The sequence below is a fragment of the Ambystoma mexicanum genome, chromosome 6p (genome assembly GCF_040938575.1).
Source record: "Ambystoma mexicanum isolate Mex_15411 chromosome 6p, UKY_AmexF1_1, whole genome shotgun sequence".
In the NCBI taxonomy this organism is placed as follows: Eukaryota; Metazoa; Chordata; class Amphibia; order Caudata; family Ambystomatidae; genus Ambystoma; species Ambystoma mexicanum.
The window spans coordinates 190,157,264-190,179,940 of NC_090935.1; positions in this window are offsets into that span (position 1 = coordinate 190,157,264).

The following is a 22,677-nucleotide window of genomic DNA, read 5'->3' on the forward strand; positions in this document are numbered from 1 at the left end:
ATGCTTCAGTTTTGATGAAATGACTAGGAATCCCCCTGAGCTATTCTCCCGAGACTGTGCTGTGAAGCTGCATCCAAGTGGCAAGGGCTACAGATGCAGGCACAGCCCGCAGGCACACCCAGTTGTAGCCAACTCATATGAGGGTGAGCTGCCTGGGAAAGCATCCCATTCCGATGGCAATGCTTATAAGGAGCGGGGTCAATATTCCATCATTGTGGTGGGCACCTCAGCAGAAGAGGGACAAGGCGGTGGCGGCCACGTTATCACCAGGGTCTCCAAGGTATGGAGACCTAATTGGAGGTGTCTGGATGGGGGATTCCCTGCAAGCCCTCCGGGAAACCACAGAGGCCCACCTGCAAGTAGCGGATGTATACATTGAATGTGCCTTGGCTGCAGCATTGTCTGAGATAGGCATGGACTAGCCAGCAGACTCATGTATATAGTTCACTAATTGTAGGTTTCCTTTTGTTTTATTTATTTATTTATTCAAGGACAATTTATCTTTTACCATGATTGTACATAGTTGTATGTCAATCTATATTCATATAAGTGAAAATGTGTGGGTTTGTGGCTGGGTTTGTAGCTTGGTGAAGCGTTGTTCCTTATACAATTCCACACTGTTTAACCAATCTGCATCACATTTTGCATAGTTACCTCTTAAGAGTCACCTGACATTACTGGCTACATGAACTTTGTACACCCCAACCCGTTACTCAGATTTCAGCAAGTCAAAATTTGTTTGTGGGTTAGTGGCTTGGCAAAGCATAGTTCCTTATACAATTCCACACCGTTTCACCAATGTGCACCAAATCTTGCATAGTTACCTGTTAAGACCCTTCAGACGTTACTGGCTACATGACATTTGGACACCCCATCCCTTTCCCTGGATTTCAGCACCTTCACACATGAGACGGTTGCATGAAATGTGGTCATAGAAGGACCGGTCCTCAAACCTAGAATGCACGCTTCTGTGGCATTAGCATCACAATGCATCACTATGAACTGCACAACACCAGGAAGAGGCAACAAGTGAGGAAATAGCGCAGTAGGTTCCAGTATGCAGCAGCACATCAACTCTAACTTACCCATGTATGCTCTGGGGTGTGTCAGCTAGCCACATATGCCCAAGCTCATCACAGTTTACTTCAGAGTGCAGAGCATATCAAGAGATAAGCAAATCAGAACAGTGACCTACAGGATCAGTGATTTTCAACAATTGATAAGAATGTTGTCATGTCTGTCCACAGAACCCATTCAAGGAACAGGTACTTTTTTCTCATACATTTATATTTCTTTGTTCAATAGCACTGTTTGCCGTCTCTTTGTGCCCAGCATGTCTGGGCTTGCTGGTGTATACATGCTTTTGTGCTTCTTCATGTGCTCCTGTTCTAGGTGCCCTCATCAACTCCAGATCCTTACCAGCCCACTACACATTGCTGACATCATTATAACACATATCCTTGACTTCTTAGCTGTCACAGAATCATGGCTCCACGCCACAGCAGGCCCAGCCCTTGCTGTGCCAGATAACTACTCCATATGCAGGATTGACAGACCCTCAGCACAAGGCAGAGGTATAGCCATCATTGCTAAAAACTCTTTGAACATGAGAGAAACACCTATCTCATCGGGAGAACTACTCTCTGTAAAATGACACTCTCCGCCAATGCTACATTGAATATCCACCACAACTACAGACCTCCATGGCCTGTACTCACCTTTGAAAATGATGTAGCTCAAATCCTACCATCTAACGCCAAACTCAATTCACAAACCATCATATTGGGTAACTTAAACTTAGGTTTTAAAGACCACTAGACAAACATGCTCTATCCCTGGCCCACAGTATGTCAGCACTCGGCCTCTCGCACCGGATCCAGAATCCTACACATGCGAAAGGCTGCATCCTTGACTGGGTACCGGATATCAACCCCAACTCGACCATCACCTCGAACTCTCCTTGTCCATGGTCTGACCACCATCTTATAACATTCAATATCGATCCTGTCAAGGAACAAAGGAAACATCATGGCTAATAACCTACTACCATTGATGCAACCCTTTTTATCACTACAAAACTCTGGTAACTCTGATCTGACAAAAATGACTAAACAGTACAAAGAAACGCCATAGCAGCCATAGACAAATTAGCCCCCCTTGCCTTAAGCAAAGCCAAACAACCTGCCCACATAAATGGGTGGTTCACTCCCACCTTAAAAGCATTAAGAAATGTGAAGAGAAAAGGAGAATCTCATTGGAAAAAATGTCCTATTGAACTGAATAAAGGAGAATTCGATAGAGCCGCTCTTGAATACAACCAACAACCTAACAAAAAGCTTGTTGTACAATGAAAGAATCACAAATGCTATCTCAAAAACTAAGGAACTGTCCTCAATACTTAGAGAATTAAAATCTCTGGTTCCACCAGTGGAAAGTTGCAACAAAGAAGCAAATTGGTGTCTGAACATCCAGAATGCTTTTCAAACCAAAATCACACAACTCCAATCTAAAATTGAAGCAAACAAAACATTAGTTAAACTTACCGGACCTTCCAGTAAACATGTGAACGTCCCACCTAACAACGAAGTGCCACAATTTGAATTTACAAAGGTCACTAACTCAGAAGTCCTCCAAATCATTTCAAGTCTAAAACCCTCAAGATAACAGGATGACCCTCACCCAGCAACAGTCATTAAAGAATGTGCTCCTCAACTCACAAATCTGATCAATGCCTCGTTTAAAAACAACTGCGTCCCTAAGGACCTAAAGAATGCATGGGTTACCACTACTAAAAAAAACACCCTCGTCCCAAACATACCTAACAACTACGCCCCAATAACAACCGTACCATTTCTATTGAAAATTCCAGACAGGGTAGCTTACATTCAAATACAAAAAAATCTTGAAGCTAATAATATCCTTGGGTTATGACAGTCAGGTTTCCGACTGAGACACAGGATGGAAACAGCACTCCTAGATTTAAAAATCCAAAAGGATGACTTAAAAGATAGAGAGAAGTTAGCCTTACTTCTCCTCCTTGACTTCTCGGCTGCATTTGATCTCGTGGACCGCAACATCTTGTGAAAATACATGGCCTCAGCAGCACTATTCTCCCCTAACACCACTGAATGGATACAATCATTCTTAACAGATAGAATAATGAGAGTCTTCTCCCCCACGGCTGAAGCACCAGCTACCGTTGTCTCATGTGGAGTACCTCAAGGATTGTGTGTATCTCCAACTTTATGCAACATCTTTACGAAACCCCTTTTTGACCGTCTTGATGATCTGGGTGTCACATACACTAATTACGCAGAGGACACCTAAATCCTCATACCTATCACTGGGAACCATGCTACGGACACCGCCACCCTCAATGCCATCTACCTAACCATCCAAGCTTGGATGGCTCATCAAGGGCTGTGCTTGAACGACAAGACCGAGTTGCTACTCATAGGTTCACAGCTCAGGCTAGCCAAATTAAATGATGCGTTCAAATTCTTTAACATACATGTAACACCATCAAAATATCTAACGAGGTAAAAACCGTTGGATTTTATTTGGACTCATCGCTCACACTGTCTAAACAAGTAAATGCGACCACGTCTGCTACAACTTATACTTGCAAACTTATCAATGCCTGCAGACCATTTTTGTCACCTGACAGCTGGATTACTCTGGCCAGAGCCTTAGTCCTGACCCGACTATACTACTGCAACACCCTATATGCCAGCACTAAGATCCACAACACCCAAAAACTTCAGGTTTTGCAAAACAATGCTTTTAGAGTGGCACTTAACATCCCCAGATGGGCACACATTTCCTCACCTAGACATCATTTCCATTGGCTCCCGTGACAAGAACAGATCAGGTTCAAAACAATCACCCTGACACACAAATGCCTTCACTGGGCGGCACCCACATACCTGTCAGACAAAATATCAAAACCTCACTCTGCACGGTCTACAAGAGCAGCTTACTTGCACCTCATCGCCACTCAGAGATACAAGCTCCAGAAAGCAGGTGGCAGTAGCTTTCGTACGATTGCTAGCAAGCAGTGGAATACCGTGTCTGTCCAACTTAGAGCCCAAGAATCCTTTTGGATTTTCTGTAAACAATTGGAAACATATCTGTTTGCGCAAAGCCTGGGTAACTAACTTAGTTCCCACATGTCCGTTTACATATTGAACCTTCACAAGTCCTCTGTGGACTCCTCGATGTAACATTGTAAATAATGTATCACCCCTTAACAAACTGTATCTATTATTGTTGAGGACTGTTGTATATGTGTAACCATGGAAACAATTGGAACTTTATCTGTAAGAAAAGCGCCTAGATGCCTTTGGGCTTGGCTTGCCATATAAGCAACATAAATAAATAAATAAATAAATAAATAAATAAATAAATAAATACATACATACATACATACATACATACATGCATACATGCATACATACATACATACATACATACATAAATAAAATGTCCTATGGCTATCATATGTGTTTGGCCACACACTGGGGGTAATATTTGTACTGGCTTATTTTATGTGGGATATATGCGCATGCTTCATGTGAGTGTGATGTTTAGTGTAAGGCCTACATGGCCAATGTATGGATGTGGGGAGAAGTCATGTCTGTAGTTGCACATGTTTCACGTCTTGCCATACACATCTGTTGCTTGGCTACTTCCATGCTTTGCAATACAGGCATGTAGTTCAGCGATGGACATGGTGTGCGTGGGTGTGTCAACTATGTATGCTGTGGTTGGCATGGCAATTCTATGTACATGTGTTCATTGGTGTTGAGTCATGTTGGGGGTTGCTTGAGGTAAGCATGTGCACATTTCTTTGATTGACTTGCCGAAATGGCCGTGTGGACATGTGTTTCACAAGCAGGGAAGGGACCATTAGAAGGGTGGGGTAGCAAGGAATGGTTGCCTGATGTCATTCCTTGTGCAGGGGCATTCAATATTTTCTGTCGGTGTATCAGTGTTTGTTGAGTATGTTTTGGATTGTGTGTATGATGGTGGCGATGTTGGGAGACATTTTGAGATGAGAGGTATATTGAATATTGATGTTTTGTGTCCCTTATTGAGAACGGGTACAGCACATTCACCTCTGCCCATTCACTTCTCAAGGTTTCATTTTCTTTTACTGTGTTCCTTCGTGTTGCTGCAGCTGTTTAGGTATCCCTTTGGAACTTGCTTGCCAATCTGGATGTACTAAAATTATGTCTGCAACAAGTGGAGTTTATTGGCATTGGGGATGACAAGAAGGGATGTGGTTTCACTCTGATTCACTGGTCTACACATTACAAGTGGACAATGTCACCTGAACAGGGGAGTTGCTAGGTCCGGAAAAGACCCGGGGCTATGCTGATGTCGGAACTGTTGGGACTGGGGGCTAGCTAGTCTTTTGGCTGTAGCTCCTGAGATTCTATCCGGGGCTACAACCAAAAGATCAGGGGCTATAGCCCCCTTAGCCACCCCCTAGCAACGCCCCTGCACCTGAACATCAAGGGACCAAAGTGTAGCTGCAATTAAAATATGTTTGATGCTGAAAATGCATTGGAGGGACAGGGCCTCCATGTTCTTGTCCTATATTCCTTTTATCGTGTGTGTTCTGTGTTATTTTCTGCACAAGAGTCCATGTGGGGCTCCTGGCAGTACAGCTCTTCCCCTTTTTGGTTGTGTGGAACAGACCTATGGGATACCCTTATGGAACCCATGGGTGGAGGTACGAGCCTATAACCCTAGGTTATGTTTTGGGCACCTGTGTCTGTCCCACAGAGCAGGGTATGGGCTGGTGGAGCTCCATGCTGAATTTGACAGGTGCTCTAAGTATCCTCCATTTTGGGATACCCAGGACCTGCCATTGGAATTAGTTCATTCCTGATAGGCGATAAGATGGCCCCTGTGGCCTCTTGGTTTCTTTTGCATGTTACCTTGTTTTCCCAAAGTCCTGGGAAGCCCTGACTCTGTCCCTTCCCCTAACTGGCTGTTGGGTGGAAGTTCCATATATGGTATTGTGGGGAAGTCCAGGCCAGACTGGCTGGAGCCTTTCCAATGACTATGTTGTTGGCACGCCCTTGGGGTGGGACCTGGGTGAATGGAGTGTGTGACCAATATACATTTCATGTTATGGGTGTCTGGTTTCTGGTGTATGACAAAATGACTGAGACAGCCCTGCTCGAAACTGGTATGAATGCAGTGTGGACTGCTGAACAGATGGGTACTTGTCCCAATCCACATTCCTTGGCCCTCATTACGACCTTGGCGGAGGACCATGGTGCTAATAGCACCATGGTCCATGCCGCTAAGGTCAGGATTCCGCCATGGTGGATGGCGGAATTACCTCCCCATTCCAAGGTGAGTAGGGCGGTAATTCCCCATTCACCAATGGCCCCTTCCCCATTCCCATTTTTGCCCCATAGGGCATAATGGGAATTGGGAAAGGCGCTAATTACGGCACCGTAAATTACGGTGCCGTAATTAGCACCAAGGTCCCTTTGCGGCATTGGTTTTAACACCTGCAAAAAGCAGGCGTTAAAATCACCATCCCGCGAAGGGACCTTGGAATCAGGCGTTAAGGGTCAGCGTTGTTTACGGCGCCGTAAACCGCTTAACGCCTGGGTCCTAATGAGGGCCCTTGTTCTGAGTGTCGGGATGGAGAAGAATGGCCTTAATGCACTGTGAGCTTAATTGGCTGCCAGCCTACATGAATGCCCCCCTGAATGATTGGCTGCTGAGCTTGGGCCAGCAGTGTGAATGAGAGACAGAACAGTTTATCTGGAGACCTCAAACTTACTGGAATTGTTCAGAAGCTGAAGTCCAAACTTGATGCTTAACCTTGAAGCCCAGCTGGAAGACGAAGGCTTTGCTTCTGCTTTCCTTCATCACAATCCAAAAGCTGTTGTGTCTCCAAGAACTGATCCAATAGAGGACCTGGCTAGGAGACCTCTTCACGAGCTATGAGGGAACATCGTGCACCAGCTAATCTTCACCAAGGCTCCCTGGAAGTCAGTCCTCGAAAAGCCGCGGACCAGAGACGGGGACTTTTGAGGAATCTGAAGTGAAGCGTCCGGACATTGAAGTCCATCGTCGTTGACCAAGGTTCACAGGTGCAACGCTCCATTGCCTAAGACATTTTGACATCAAGGACTCCCTTGCTCACCACCGCTGACTGCTTTGTCCCGCCAGAGAAAGTCAAGGTCGCTGACGAACCGAGGAGAATCCACTGGTGGGTTTCCCACCACCTGAAGTCCACAAAGACACTGGCGAAGATCCGAAAGCCAGCCGTGGTCGAGTCCCGATCGTCAACGCCAACCGCAAATGACTCGACGCCCTTGCTGGGCCTACGTTCTTCATTGATCTGCTTTGAAGCAACAAACTATCATCTTCGAGGTGCACCGCATGCCTCATCTTCGCAGGACGTCCACGACCTATTGTCGCCATGCACCGCAAGGACCGAAGCTGCTGCCTCAACAACATTGTTCACCACTTTCTTCGAGGAATCTTGACGATCCGTGGCTCCTGCCTTAAAGGGAATTCACTGAAGAAGGATCTGTCGACGACCTGTCAATGAACTCTGCTAAACCAGGTACACTGGGGTAGTAGAACCTTTTTAGAAGGAACCAAGACTATATTAAACAATATATGGGCCCTCATTCTGACTCAGGCGTTAAGGGGTTTACGGCGCCGTAAACGGCGCCGACCCTTAACGCCTGATTACAAGGTTCCCTTTGCGGGATGGCTTTTAACGGCCGCTTTTTGCAGCCGTTAAAAGCCATGCAGCAATGGGACCTTGGCGATAATTACGGCACCGTAATTTACGGTGCCGTAATTATCGCCTTTCCCCATTCCCATTATGCCCTATGGGGCAAAAATGGGAATGGGGAAGGGTAAAATGGGAAATGGGGATTTACCGCCCCACTCACCTTGGAATGGGGCGGTAAATCCGCCGACCACCATGGCGTAAACATAGTTTACGCCATGGTGGTAAGGGTACGACCCAGGCGGTAACTTACCGCCTGGGTCGTAATGAGGCCCATGGACTGGGCTTGTCAATATACTTTATTTACAGGTTGCCCAGGTGGGGGGAACCTCACACAGAACTGTGCCTAGTGGTAGGGGCTCAGTATTCTGCCAATTATTTAACCAACTTGTTTTCCTCCCAGGTCTATTGTTGATATATTTTGCTATTGATTTGTATGCCATTTGAAACAGTCAGCAGTTGGTGCATTTCAATGGAATCAAGAGTAATTGTGGTACCACATAGATACTGTATATATTTATCATTTTAGTATTGCCTGAGCACAAAGTGTGTTATTGTGTATGTATATATTCTGATCCTTGTTTATATAAAGAACTGTGTTATCACTAACATAGTGTGTGGACATTCCTTCGTGGGGGCTTGAGGACTACACTGTACTTAAGAACCTGACTGCATCACCTCCTGAAAGCTTAAGCCTTGATTGCTCATCCAATGTTACCATATAGAGAATCTTGGCTGGGGTGCTCTGGGCTTCTATTCTGCCATATAGAGAGCAGGAGTACAGATACCCCCCTCCAGTCTTTACAATATGGTTGGCTCTTGTTGTGCAGCTTGTGTTCTCCAAGGCCAAGCCATGGAGGAGTTGACTGTCCTAGATTAACCAGCACTGCTTCCAAGTGATCAAGTTGGAGGAGAATGTCTGCCAGGTGTACTTCATGGTAGACACAGGCCAGAGGAGTTGAGGTAGGATAGATCCACAGTGAACCGGGCCATGGTTGTTCTGGATGCATAGCAGGCTAGTGTGGGCACTGGGCAGAATTGTTGGCGTTTCCTTAATATATGACGCTGGGGTGCAGGTTAGTGGGGGAACTGGGAACTGGGATTAGGGTGGACTTGTGGATGCTGGCTTAATGTAGGCGTCTGGAGAGCAGGTTAGAGGGGGTACTAGGATGAGGGTGGACTTGTGGGTGCTGCCTTAAAGTATGGAGTTGGGGCGCACGTTAGTGAGAGTACTGGGACCTGGGTAGACTTGTGGGTGCTGCCTTAATGTAGGCAGCTGGGGTGCAGATTAGTGGGGGTACTGGGACAAGGATTTGTCGGTCGCAGGAGAGATGTGAAAGTAATGGTGATTGCTGGTATTTAATAGTTTATTACGTTTTTCCCCGGGTCTGGCACAAAGGTTGTTCGACAGCGTTATGTAGTGCCTTGGGGGGTGTTGTGGGTTAGCAGGGCACAGCTTTTTTTTTCTTTGCGCTGCATATTTCTGTGCGCATATTATTCCATGATCAGCTCTCAGAGCTGTACATTAGGTCTGTACAATATTCTTGCACACATCAACTACTTTGCGCAGATTTAGCGCTTTGTTTTTATAAATTAGGCCTATAATATTTCAAAAAGAGCTAATTGTTACAATAGAACAGAGGGAGGTATTTCAATATAATGGCACTTACTTCTGTATTGACTCCTGTCCAAATAATAGGCTGCAAAGTAAGCAGAATAGTGCTGGGAAGGAGTGGGAGTTCTTATTTTCCAAAGGTATGGAATTAAACTTTAAAAACAGCCTTGCGTTGCTTAAGGGGTTGCAGTACAACGTCCTGGGCCTCACATGATCACAAGATTCAATTACAATAAAGTGGTCAATTCACCTCATACCCTTCATCGATGTAATTCTGCTGCAGTGGTCTTGTACACTGCCTTCTACCAGGCAAACATTCTGAAAGCCAGCATCTCTTTTGGGAGGTACACTGACCAAGATTCTTAAGGGCTAGAGTGGCACAAATATCTACTTTGCCATTTTAGGAGCATTGTATTTGATCACTGGTCACATGGCTCTAAGGACTGTCCAAACTACCTGTGAACAACCTCTTTTCAAGTTTGTCTTGTCTCTGTCACCATACCCCAGGAATGTGTTGCCCCCTTTACCATGCTTATAATGCTTAACTTAAGCACTGTACAAAAGCTCTAACAACACTCTGTTGGCCAGTATAGATTGTTCAACAGGTCCCTGTAGATTTTGAGGCTTCTGAGTTGTGCCGACCTATTGGATCGATCTGCTTGCTATACTAACTACAACCTGACGAGTTCAAGTTCTCACTTTCCAATACAGCACAGCATTGCAAAACACCTATGTTTGCACTTAGCAGGATATTTGCCTGGTGACTTCACCATTCCCACTGAGACAGAGCTAAACACAACATGAAGAAATCATAAAAATGTCCTTGTTTACTATTTAGCACATTGAGTACAAACATGTACCAAGTGAAGAGAGCTGCTTTTACCAATGGATTTCTCATTAACAGGATTTTTCTTGAGTGAACAGGGTTTTAATATCAGCTTACCAAGTCGGGTCATGAGTTTGCTTAGAAGAAAGCATGAACCTTAATTAACAGAGGTGATATTACCCGAGGGGGAGGGCCGACCATTTTGGTAATGACCGTCTGGCCAAGTTAAGGGCCTGAGTGAAGCGAGGGTCCCTTCATTTGGGCAGCGGAGCTGTTACCTACAGGGTCGTCCCACCACTGCAGGTAATATCATCCTTTGCACCCTAGTAGTTACCTATGCAGGTGCGTGCAAATGGTGTGTACTGTACGGCGCTGGGTCCATGGTTCACAGTAGAGTGCATTTTCATTGTTGATGATGGTGACATCATCAAAAACGGACTCTGGGGCCACAGCGCAGTGCCGGGCCGAGAAGAAAAGCTATGTTTCTTTTTTTTTTTTTTTACAGTACGAGGGCTTGTACCATGCAATACAACTTGTGTTCCGAGCATCCTGATTGGGCAACGCCCCCTTCCAGAGTTCTTAAAGCCATTTACTCCCCTATTAGATACCTATAGCACACTTCAATGAAAAATTACAAAGAAAGTAAAGTATGCAATTCTTTTGAGATTAACATGTGCAAATGTACCATTCAAATGGGTTAGTGATTAAAATGCAAATATAGCGTGATTGGATCAAGCGAGCAGAACTGTGGAAGTGGGAGTTAGGCCAAAATGGGGGAGGCTGTGTTGGAGACCCCAGTCAGGGACTCAGTTTTGGACCAGGGAGTCAACAGACCCGGTGGGTGGTGTGTACACAGAAAGACTGGGTCCCCCCTCTGGTAATAACAGGCAGGCTACACAGGAAAGTGGGAACACAATGAAGGCACCAAAGTCTATGTAGAAACCAGGAACCAATGTTTTACAGGAAGAGGAGTAAACTCAAGGAGTAAACTCTTGTCTAACATAGACACACTGGACTAGCTAGGCACACCCACTGGCATATAACCTGGGGCCTGGAGAGTACCCTTGGATGTAGGAGGAAGGGAGAAAGGGAAGGTTTGCAGATGAAGTTGGAGGAGGGGCTGGTAGAGATGGTGAGGGGGAAAAGAGAGATAGGCAGGCGAGAGGCACAGGCAGGCAGGAGGGCAGAGGCTGCGAGGCCAGAAGATACACTGATGGAATCATAGAGCAGGTTAGGGAGGAAGGGAACCAGGGGAGAAGGATAAGGCCAGACATTGTGAAGGATACCTGCTAGAAGGGAAAGGGCCTATGTAATGTTCTACCCCCAACCTACACGGTCAGAACACCACACCACGAGCAGCCAGAAAGAAGAGAGCTGTTCTCTCTCCATATGTCTTATATAAGACTGTTGCTCCCATCCAGGAACACAACATGCGGTTGCCAGGGATACATTTTTGTGTGTGAGGAAGGGGGGAGCAGGAAATTAGTTTGTTTGGTTGTTCAGGACAGGTTTTGTTTGGTTTCTAGGGGAGATGGGATGCAGGGCTGGACACACATTTTCAGGTATTCTTTGTGATTCCCAGGTCAGGGGCAGGACAGTTGGGGCCCCAGGGGAGGTTAATTATTGGGTATGGGACAAGTGGCTTTCTGAGCCAAACCGGCCCCATGATGGACACAAGTGGAACTAGTTTGACAGGTATCAAGAAGGGCCAGACAAAGGGGAGATGGAAATTGCAGGGTAGTACAGGTGGGTAAAAAATGTCAAGCCAGATTCTTAGCTCTGGAATTCTGGTAGCTGGACAGGGAGCAGGTTTACCTGGTTTTTGGAGTCCTTTCCCAGGGCTTGAGGAATTCCACCAAAGCTCCCACATACCCCAGGTGCAGGGGTCAGAGTGGACTAAACTCAATGACAAAAACAAGCAAGGCAGGGTCACCCACACACTAAAGACGCAATGTCCATCACTAAAGGTGATGTCCCGTGTGCTGGAAATAAAATACACACAGGGAAACATGCAAGCACTTGAGCATAAACAGCACAGAAACTGTAGTCAGGGGCAAATCTACAGTCATATGCAGTGAAAGGTGAAAAATACATATGGCAAACATGAGTGCAGAATCACACTACCTTGTGCAATCCTTATGGATCGCTTACCTTTTAAGACGTGTGCTCTTTTTATGCCCTGATTCTTAAGTTGAAAATCACTTACACCATAGCTCAAAAAATAAACGTAGTGGTGAAGTGACATGTCTCTAGTCAGTGAAATATGGGAGTATAAGTTGAAATCATCCAGGCATATCTTTCCAGATAAACATTGTGATGAAAGGTGGATTTTCGCATATGCAAAAACCTAAGAGATGCCTACCTTTATTGATTTTCATCACCAAACACCAGAAGCTGGCACAATTATCAGCATCATATGTCATAAAACTACTACTGTCTAATCTTGTCCCCCTTCTAAAAGATGGAAAACAGTGATGAGATATATAGACACCCCGAAGAAAAATGTTTCAAGAGACTCCAGTCCAAAGAACTGCATGAGCTTCTACTGAGGGCAAAACTGTCAACCTCAACACCTAAACATAAGGTTTTGATGCCCGACCAACATCTTGGTTGTTGGGGCACCCGGAGATAAAACTCCTTTGATCAATTGGTGCTGCATGTAGCATACATCCAACCCCTGACCCTGTTCAATTAGTTATCCCTGATTCCCTTCTGAAATATCCCATAGTTGCTTCCAGGAAAATATGTCACCTGAACAAAATGGTTGAAGGTGAGTCAGAAGAGGGGCGACTATCCAGAAGCTGCAGCTCAGTACCCCTGGAGCGCACATCATTAGTAGCCTCCAAGAAATCTGAGCATTAAGTACTCATTTATAGAATATATGCTATCAAAACTCCCCTCATGGTGATATCCCTGACCCAATAGCCAGATTTAAATAGCAGTACGGCAGTACTGCAACCATTTCCTGCATTCCGAAAACCGTTCTTATGGGATTTGAACAACAAATGGAAGAGGCAAGAAGAGCTGGAAATGCACCTTCAACTAAACCAACCGAAATGCTTGTGTTATACAACCAACTAATGGAGCTGTTAGGGGTCCAGAAAGAGGACTTTAAAAGGGCCTTTGACTGAGCAGTAAAAGAATTTGATTCGAATGGTTTGTCCTCCTCTTGGCCTGCTATGGCAGGAAGAGGAGGTGCCTACCTCAGGTAGATGGGGCAAGTGTCCCCACTGCTTTTTTTATATATCGACCTATCTGTGAGGTGGGTTGTGCTCTATTTTATGGACTGTAGGAGAAAGAGTAGGACTCTGGGTAATGAAGATTACCAATAAGTAACTAGACCATTTCCATCAGTGATTGCACATGTGCTCCCAAAATCAGTCAACAATCCAAAATAATGGAGCAGGCCAGAGTGCACGAACAACCCATCATGATTTGTTTTATTCACAAAAGGTAAACGGCCCGGAGAAAACACCAACACATTCTCAGTCCACCCACATCGGGTCAAGGGTTATGAAGCAATAAAATGTAGAATTAACATTAAAAAACAATATTTCATAAGATTCTAACATAATAAAGAGTTTTCTTATTCTATACTTCCACTCTTGCTTGGGGACAGCAGGGGGCGTGGTTTGGTGTGTCGTCAGTTTTACCAGATATTTCTCTGAAAGGCACAGGAAACACCACTCTCTAGAAGAGGGTATTAGCAACAGAAGCTAGTCTCGAAAAGAACATCCAGAGGATACAGTTTGAAATTCTCGTATTAAGGATTTTATTAAACCTAATACATTTCTTGTTATGTGAGTTGAATCACAGTTTTATTTTGCACTCAAACAATTATTTATTTAACATAGCAGCAAAATTGTTTAAAAACACATCATAATTCCATAAAATTCATACTCTTGAATCATTCACACATTTGTCCTCAGCCATACACTATACATCAGCCCATTCATACACAACATCAATAAGTACAAAGTAAAAACACATGAGAAACATCACAATTCATTCACAATCCAATTATTGTACAAAAATTATTATATTTTGTAAAAAACAACAACAAACAGAATGACCACAGTGATTCTTGTGGGTGGTCAGCAGTTTTCGATAGGCAAAGAATGGAAGATCTTCACAAATAGCCTCATCCAGACTTTCTCTACCGGTTTCGACGTTTTAACGTTTTTTGTGTTACGTCTTCATCAGGAGATAGTAATATATTTTCTAAAAATAAAACAAATATAAGAAACATACATTTCCCTAAAGAAATATATAGACAGTGACAAAAGAAATGTAAAGAAGCGCAAATGTGTGAATACACCGTCCTCAAGTAGAAAAATCTACTCCTATCCTGCTTATGGCCCCGAATGTATATATACATCCGGGGTAAACAGAGGGCGTCATGTAAGGAGTGCTACCAACCGAAATCAGTGTCCCCAGGCAAGGCAGGACTAGATCAGGACTCGAAACCCACCAAATGTGATACATCAATTACTGCGTGCAAAGAGTGGCATCCCATGTTGGACAGTCCATCTAATTATGAGACAACCACAACTACTGACCTTGAAGACACCAACAGAAGTCAATCCGTGGTGTATTACCGCTGTCATTAAGATATTTCAGCCTTCAGATAGAGGATCCCGCTTTTATAGAAGAATGTACTTAATACTTCAATCTAAAGGGTTAAAGTATATTAGAAGAATCAGAAAAGCCTTCTGGCAAAGAGTCGTGGGCCAGAACCTATATATGAGGTTACAAGACCCAAATCTGTAAGCTAGCCAAAATGTCAAGCATATCCAAGATCAGTATAATTCTTACCCCAACGGGTCGGGTCACAATAGACCTATTGGTGGTGCTGGTGGTGCACCTAACCGGATGTTTGTTCAAAGGAACTGCTGCAATTACCAGGAGAGTGGAACCTAAATGTGGCATATTACCACAGGCCAAAGATAAAAGAAGAAAAACGAAAAAAGAACTAGAGAATGATTATATAATTATACTCTCTACCGATTTTACAAAAGAAGGACTCCTGACCTCATTTAAGAGTCATCAATTCGGGTCAAGTAATTATTTCCTACTAATGTAAAAGTGCCTTTGTTTCCCCAGGTCGCCGAGGCGTCTTTAACCCTGGGCGAACCTGGGGATTCCTCGACATATTTCGAGGTTTATAAAAGATGGCTTTGAAAGTACACATTTCAAGACATCTTTTATAAAGCTTTGCCGACGGACAATTTTGTCCATAGTCAAAGCTTTATAAAAGATGGCTTGAATTGTGTACTTTCAAAGCCATCTTTTATGAACCTGAAATGTTTAAAAAGATGGCCTGAAAACTAGGCAAACCGTAGGGTATGCACACAAATATATCTAAATGTTATATATTTGTGTGCGTACCTTACTACGGTTTGTGTACTTTGCAAGCCATCTTTTATAAACGTAGAAATATGTTACATATTATATATTTGTGTGCATACCCTACGATTTGCGTACTTTTTAGGCCACGCCCCTCCCACAAGCCACGCCCCCAAATGAGCGCCCCCCCCCCTCGATTTCTTACCCCACTTAAAGGCCTGATTCTAAGTATGTTAGAATCCTATATATGCAGAGAAATCCTTTTACAACTAATTCAATGATTAGCCTGAGAAGAAAAACGTTCACAGTAACTGGGAAAGATAGCTTGGTGAGTTGAGCGCTCGCTGCTGTGATCTGTGTGCGATATGCAGATCGCAATTTTGAATCCCGGCAAAGCCAACTCAGCCTTTCACCCTTCCAACGTAGGTAAAAGAGTACCAACGTCGGTTGGGTGACAATTATATGTAAATATGTTCTTTGTACAGTGCTTTGGCGAAAGTGCTATAGAAATACCAAATCATTATCCATTTCCGCCAGCCGTTTTTTGACAAGCTCGTGCTCCCTGAAAACAGAGCACTACATAAAACACAAGCCGGTTTCACAGTTCTGCAGAAGGTGGCTATGTCTTTCAATGGCATCCGCAGCCGCAACAATTTGTAAAACATCACTGTTATACTTTGCGGTTTAATGGGAAAGTATTCTTGGATCACGAGAAACCATTTTTCTAACAAATTGAGGGTTTTCAGAATAATGCCATCAGGAAGGTTTCTGAACTTTGTGTTGGACTCGGGAGACGAAGCCGGTAAATATATCACGCTTAAGATTACCAGTGGGCTTGTGGCTTTGGCACCGTGGATTGATAGTTGGCTGTAAAAAGTTTGAATTATAGGCAAGAGAAAAGGTAAGATGAAACATGAGCGTGTAGTCCCCTAAACTAGATTCCTAGCAGGCCACAACAGGGGGGCAAATGACATTTCAATCAATATTTCATAACATTCCGGGAAACAAGGCCTTGAAGGGCAAAATGATTTGACTCAAGGTAGGAGTTATTTAATATCTGGTATTAACTCTGACTTTGAAACAGACGTCTTCCTCTGCGATTGCTTTGCTTATTTGAATGAGAAATGACTTGACGAGCTGGGAGCCCATTTTATTGAATACAAATTGCATTTATGTCTTTCAGATTTACAGGTCGGCTTTTGGAGATGTCTCTCTAGGAATGCGCATTATCTTGGCTCATTCTGCAGCAGAGTGCATTGTGGGTCCCTTGATACATATTCTAAATCTGCAATCCCTCCTATTTTTAGCAAAATGAAGGATAAGACCAACATCCATTATCCCTGGTATTCTCAATAAGCTGTCATCAGAGCAACATCAACTTCGTTCGCTTAATATTCATTCTTCAGTTTAATACACGTATGGAAACACACATACTACTTACTGTGATTATAAAACCAAATTCAAGAGCGGTATAGGAGATGTGTTCAGTCAAATGCTCAAAGGCTAAAATGCAGCGCTGTTGCTGGGGGGGGTGTACTGAGGGGGCTATAGAAGCTAGAAGCTACCCGGATAGAAGCACAATCAACCAAAAGGCTAATTATCCTGAAAACCCAGGTGTGATGGCCTGTTTTGGCTACCCCAGTTAGAGACCCACAGCATGATTTGCATGAGGTGAACGCCTGGATATTTATTTTAAGTGTGTTATTTTCCCTCTTACTGAAAGAGAAATAAGACACTGTTCGAGACAGTATTACTCTGCGTTTCACAAGAAATGGGAACCTCATTTTATACTAAAGAGCCAGGCACTGTTTTAACTACTTCTATAAAAAAGCAGATCTGGTGCTGATGGTATAGTACTGTGAGTGGGAGGTAAGAGTGGTATAAGAAGGAGTAGCGTTCAGCGGGAAAGATGGCTCCGCTCATTGAGACCACCATCGGCTCATCCCAAATTTACTCCACAAGCAATAATACAACAATTCTACCGGGTGAGTAAGAGAAAGGTAAGTGGGGGAGCATGACTGAGTGAGGTTGGTACGTACGTGAATGAGTCAGAGGGACTCACCTCCCTCTGACTCATTCACGTACCAACCTCACTAATGCCTAATTGGTCATGTGGGAGCAGTATTGGAATGCGATAGAGTCAGAGCATGAGTCGGGAAGCGGGTAGATTGATAAAAGTTGGTCACGTAGAAAGAATTGCTGGACTGCAGTGGACAAGTTAGTAAATGAGACAGGTGGCTGTGAGCACTGTGGGGAATGGGGCTTGTCTACCAGTGAATGAGTGGTGAAATTAGGGGGCACCACAGTGAGTGGAAATGGCACATTATTGATTGAGTCACTTGTCAGTCAGATGGGTAGATGACTGAACTGCCTGAATTAGATTGAGTTAGGAAGTGGGGTTGGTTGGCCAGTGAACGAGACATGTGGGACAGGAGTGATTTTGATCTGACGAGGCTGCAGGTGGCCCACACATGTTTCTTTCTTTACAGCATGACCCGTTTTTGTTTCGCCCGTTTTAAAATAAGTGCATCATATGTCAGTATACATTAATTCTGTAATTGCATTGTTGGATCGATAGCATTGCATTTAATCAGATCATATTTTACAATGCACTTTACTTGGTACCAGATGCAGCAGAGGTTCCAGGAATGCCGGTTCCTTCATGTCCTACCCTTTACTAGGAACCCCATCCTACCGGCCAACTACAGGCCTATCTCAAGCAACCAGCTCAAAGGCAAACTAATTGACGAAATAGCATATGCATAGCTATGCCTCTTCACAGAAATAAACCTCCTCCTCGACCAACCTAATCCAGCTTCAGACCCCTATGAGGAACTGAATTGTGCCACGTCTCCATCTGGTATGATCTCAAAGGAAATTCAGATTTGGAAGGCTGTTCCTCTCTAATCCTTCTAGACCTCTCGGTGGCCTTCAACACCATTGACCTCCTCTCCTTCACAGACAGAATCCACTCTCTCGGCATCAGGGATGCAGACTTGAAGTGGATTTTCTTCTTCTTCGCCAATAGAAATAATACACATGCGTCCCTTCTCCTTGACTCCCTGCCCAGTTACTCACGGAGTACCACAGGGCTTCTCCCCTTTTCTTCTGCTCTTTATCTTCTATCTGATTTCCCTCCCCGCTATCATTTGCTCGCAAGGCCTGCCTTCCTACAATTATGCAGATAACAGCCAAATCATCTTCAAGAGGCCAAATTACCCTTCCAACAGCACCACCAACCTCGTATAATGCTTCATAGAAATCGACCACTGGATGAATGCTAACCACCTCCTTCTCAACCTTGGAAAATCTGAATTCATGATCTGCGGGAAGACTGCCTTCCTAGTCCAACCCACTCTTGGCCGCCCTTGCTAGGTCTTCCACCCTCTATGAGTTGGAACTCAGTAATGAACCTCCGATGCACCATGGATCCAGGCTTGTCGCTATCTCAACACATCTACTCAGTGTCAAAATCCTGCTATCTAAACCTTCGGACGCATCTTCCCCTACCTGAACTTCACACACAGAGTCGCTGAGATCATGGCCATCATCCTTCCTCAGTTAGATTACGCCAACATTTTAGACCTGGGCTGCATCACAACTTAGAAAACTCCAAATGGTGCAAAATACTACAGCAAGGCTCCTTCTTGCCCTAGGCCCCAGAGAATATATCACACCTGCACTCTGTGTGCTTCTCTGGCTTCCGATCGCGTGACATCCCACCTTCAAAGCAATGTGCACCACCCATCGTGTTCTCCACAACACAGGCCCACAATACCTACAACGCAAGGCTCACGCCCGACAGGCCCAGCAGAAACCTGAGATCAGGCACAGACTCATCCTTGACATCCCAGTAGCTAAATCAACCAGAATAGGGAGATCCTCTTTCTTCGTCCAAGCCCCCACCATCTCAAACTCAATCATATTTAATTGTATTGAGAATCACCTCACCTTCCAAAAGGCACTCAAGAACTGGCTCTTCCCTTCTGAATCTTTACTGGCCTAGTCCACCTCCTGTGTGAACTATCACTCCCAGACAGGTAGGTAGGGGCATCGATGAGTCACATGAGGAAGACTATGCGACAGTACCTAGCAGATAAAGAAAGGATGCTAGTCGACCTGTATGATATGCATACCTTCATTGCAACTTGATATCAGCCATGACTCGCAGGTACGTGTAGCACTCGATCTGAATGGAATGTACCTGTGTCCAGCTGGGCATATAATCAGTCTCCTTGACTTGCATGCCCTCCCGACAGCCTATCACAGCACCCATCCACTAGCCAGAACTCCATGGGTCAGTAGCAGGGACTTAGCCACACCTATCCACCTTCGTACTGGCTAAAATGCACACATGCATTCTAAAATCCTCTTCTCGATTCTCATATCTTCAATTCAGTCGTCAGTCCTCCAAGGGCGTTTTCCCACAGCACTTTGATGCCATGCCAATGGCATTAGGCCCTATACAAATGCTATATAACATAACATAACTATACACCAATGGGATGTTACCTCATAGGTTGACTAACATTTACAATTATTCTGAGGGCAGCTTGCAGCAAATTCACTAGCTCTACTCCCATTTCTATTTCCATCTAAACAAAAAGTATTTTTATCAGCTAGATATTCTTTATGCAAAGGAAAATGGATAAATAGAGCATTCAGTAAAATTAGAATGCATGCACTACTTTGCTGTCATGTATATGTATAGTGTTTTTAATGCATGAACTAGACAAAGAAATGTATCTGATCATTTTAGAATCAATTGTAACTGAAAACATTTATACAAATTCATGAAAAATACAATTCGACAATCATTTGCGTAAGTAATTACTAACAAACTCATATTTTAAAATGGTCAACCTAACAAACTAAAATACAATGGGCCTCATTACAAGTTCAGCGGTAGCCTTGCCGGTAAAACCAGCAGCAGGCTACCACTGAACTTGCGAATTATACCGGCACCCGGGAATGGGCAATTACTGGGTTATTACGGCCCCGCCAGACCCGGTGTTTGGCCATTCTCGGGCGCTGGTAAAGCATGCTCTCCATTCCCATTTGAGCCCCATAGGGCTCAATGGAATGGGGAGGCCATATGCACCGGCCCCATTCAGAATGCTGCCGGTGCATCCATCATGCTCTGCTCGTGGGTACCGGTCCGCCCGCCAGGTCCGACCTTACTGGTACCGTAGTTACCGGACCATCAAACTTGTTATGAGGCCCAATGTCAGTTAAGATCATAGAATAACAGGTTAAAGGAGAAAAGTTGCATTATAAAACTATTTAATAAAAGACTTGACCCCAAAACCAATTCTTAAACCCCATTCAAAATGTCAGATAATCTGCAATCATTCTATTCTCTGGAGGAAGCAGATTCCACATGTTCACAGCAGCACTAGTGAAAGACTGATTCCTAGTTACAGACTGTTTAAATCTGGGAGATTCCAGCCATACTGTTACTCTATTTACCAAACTTCAGGTACCACCAGAGATTTTCAATTTTTCTGTAAGGTAGATCAGTGTTTTATTTGAGTGCTTTGTGCATAATTAAACTGGATCCACTGCTCAATCGATAGCCAGTGAAAAGCTCTGAAAATGGGGGTAATATGTTCAAATTTCCCTGCACCAAAAATTGAACATGCTGCCGAGTTAAAAACTGCCTTAGTGTGGCTAGTGTAGATTTAGCAAGACAGATTAACACAGAATTTGCATAACCAATCCCAGCGAGAACTAGTGATTGAACTAGTAACCTAAAGTGAGTAGCTGTCAGATACATTTTTACTGCCTTAAGTGAGAAGATATGTCCATTCACACTTTTGACTAACACATTCACATTTGTGATGAAGCACAGGTTTGTATCTAAAGTGAATCCTAAAGAATTAGCTGTTTTGGAACACTCAATCGAAAATTCCCCTAAAGGTTTAGCCTAAGACATCCAGGAGCCAATAGCATGACTTGGAGATGAGTGTGAAAATAGTAGAAATACCACCTATGAGGGGTTTCTTTTTAAACATTGTGAAGCCATCCAACATTATATTTCTCCTAAACAGTTTTCCATTCTCCTCATATCCTCTTCAGAGGAGATGTTTATGTATGATGGCATGCTGTTGACATATTGATGCATATCGACATTGTGTTTCCTCGCAATTTTGCCCAATGGTTCTATATAAGTTAAATGAAATTTGAGATAAAATGGATCCTGGTGCCCCCCCCATAGGGTGCAGGGAGAGCGTCTCAGTGATATTGATCAATAAAAACTATTTGTTTACGATCTAAAAGAAATGATCACAACCAATTTAAATGTAATTTGCCTTATACTGTATTTGCTCATAGCTGAAAACAAGTGAAATTAATAAACCACAAGGATACCGTGAATCACCAAGTATCTTTAACGAGGTGCTAGAGAGGAATTTAGGGAACCTAAAAAATAGAAAACTGTCACACAGTACGTAGACGACCTCTTAGTATGCAGTGTGACAGAAGATCATTGCAGGAATGACTCAGTGTTCCTCTTAACTTTATTAGTTTACAAGGGCTACATAGTGGACGGAGATAAAATTCAGCATTGTCAGTGGAAGGTGGTCTAGTTAGGGCAGTTGCTCCCAGAATTATATCTCAGCAGGCGGGCCCTCGTCCAAGCCATCCAGCCATCCTACCAACCATCAGATCCCTTGACACCGCATGAAGAAGCAGCATTATCGTGAGAGCCACCACTCTACCCAGGTGACAGTCTTCATCAGGAATTTCACCAGGAAGTGGCACCAGCCATGGTTTATTAGCCCCTACACGGTCACCTATTCCACACCAACAACCATGAAGGTGTGGGGCCGGTGCCCATGGATACACCTCACAGACATTCAGAGGGCCTGATGCAACGCCCCCTGTTAGGGGCACAAAGAGCAGGTAGGGGAAACAAGAGGAGTACCAGTAGTTTGACTAGAACATTTTTGACAAGGCTTTTTCTCGGTGTACAGTTATGTTGCACACTCCCCACGCATACCACACACAGAGAATTCTGGGTTAATATATTATGAGTTTTGTTTGTTTTGTGTTTTGCTCCTCTCACTATCCTCTTTTTTTAACTTAAAGAATTGGTAGGCAAGCATACCATACATT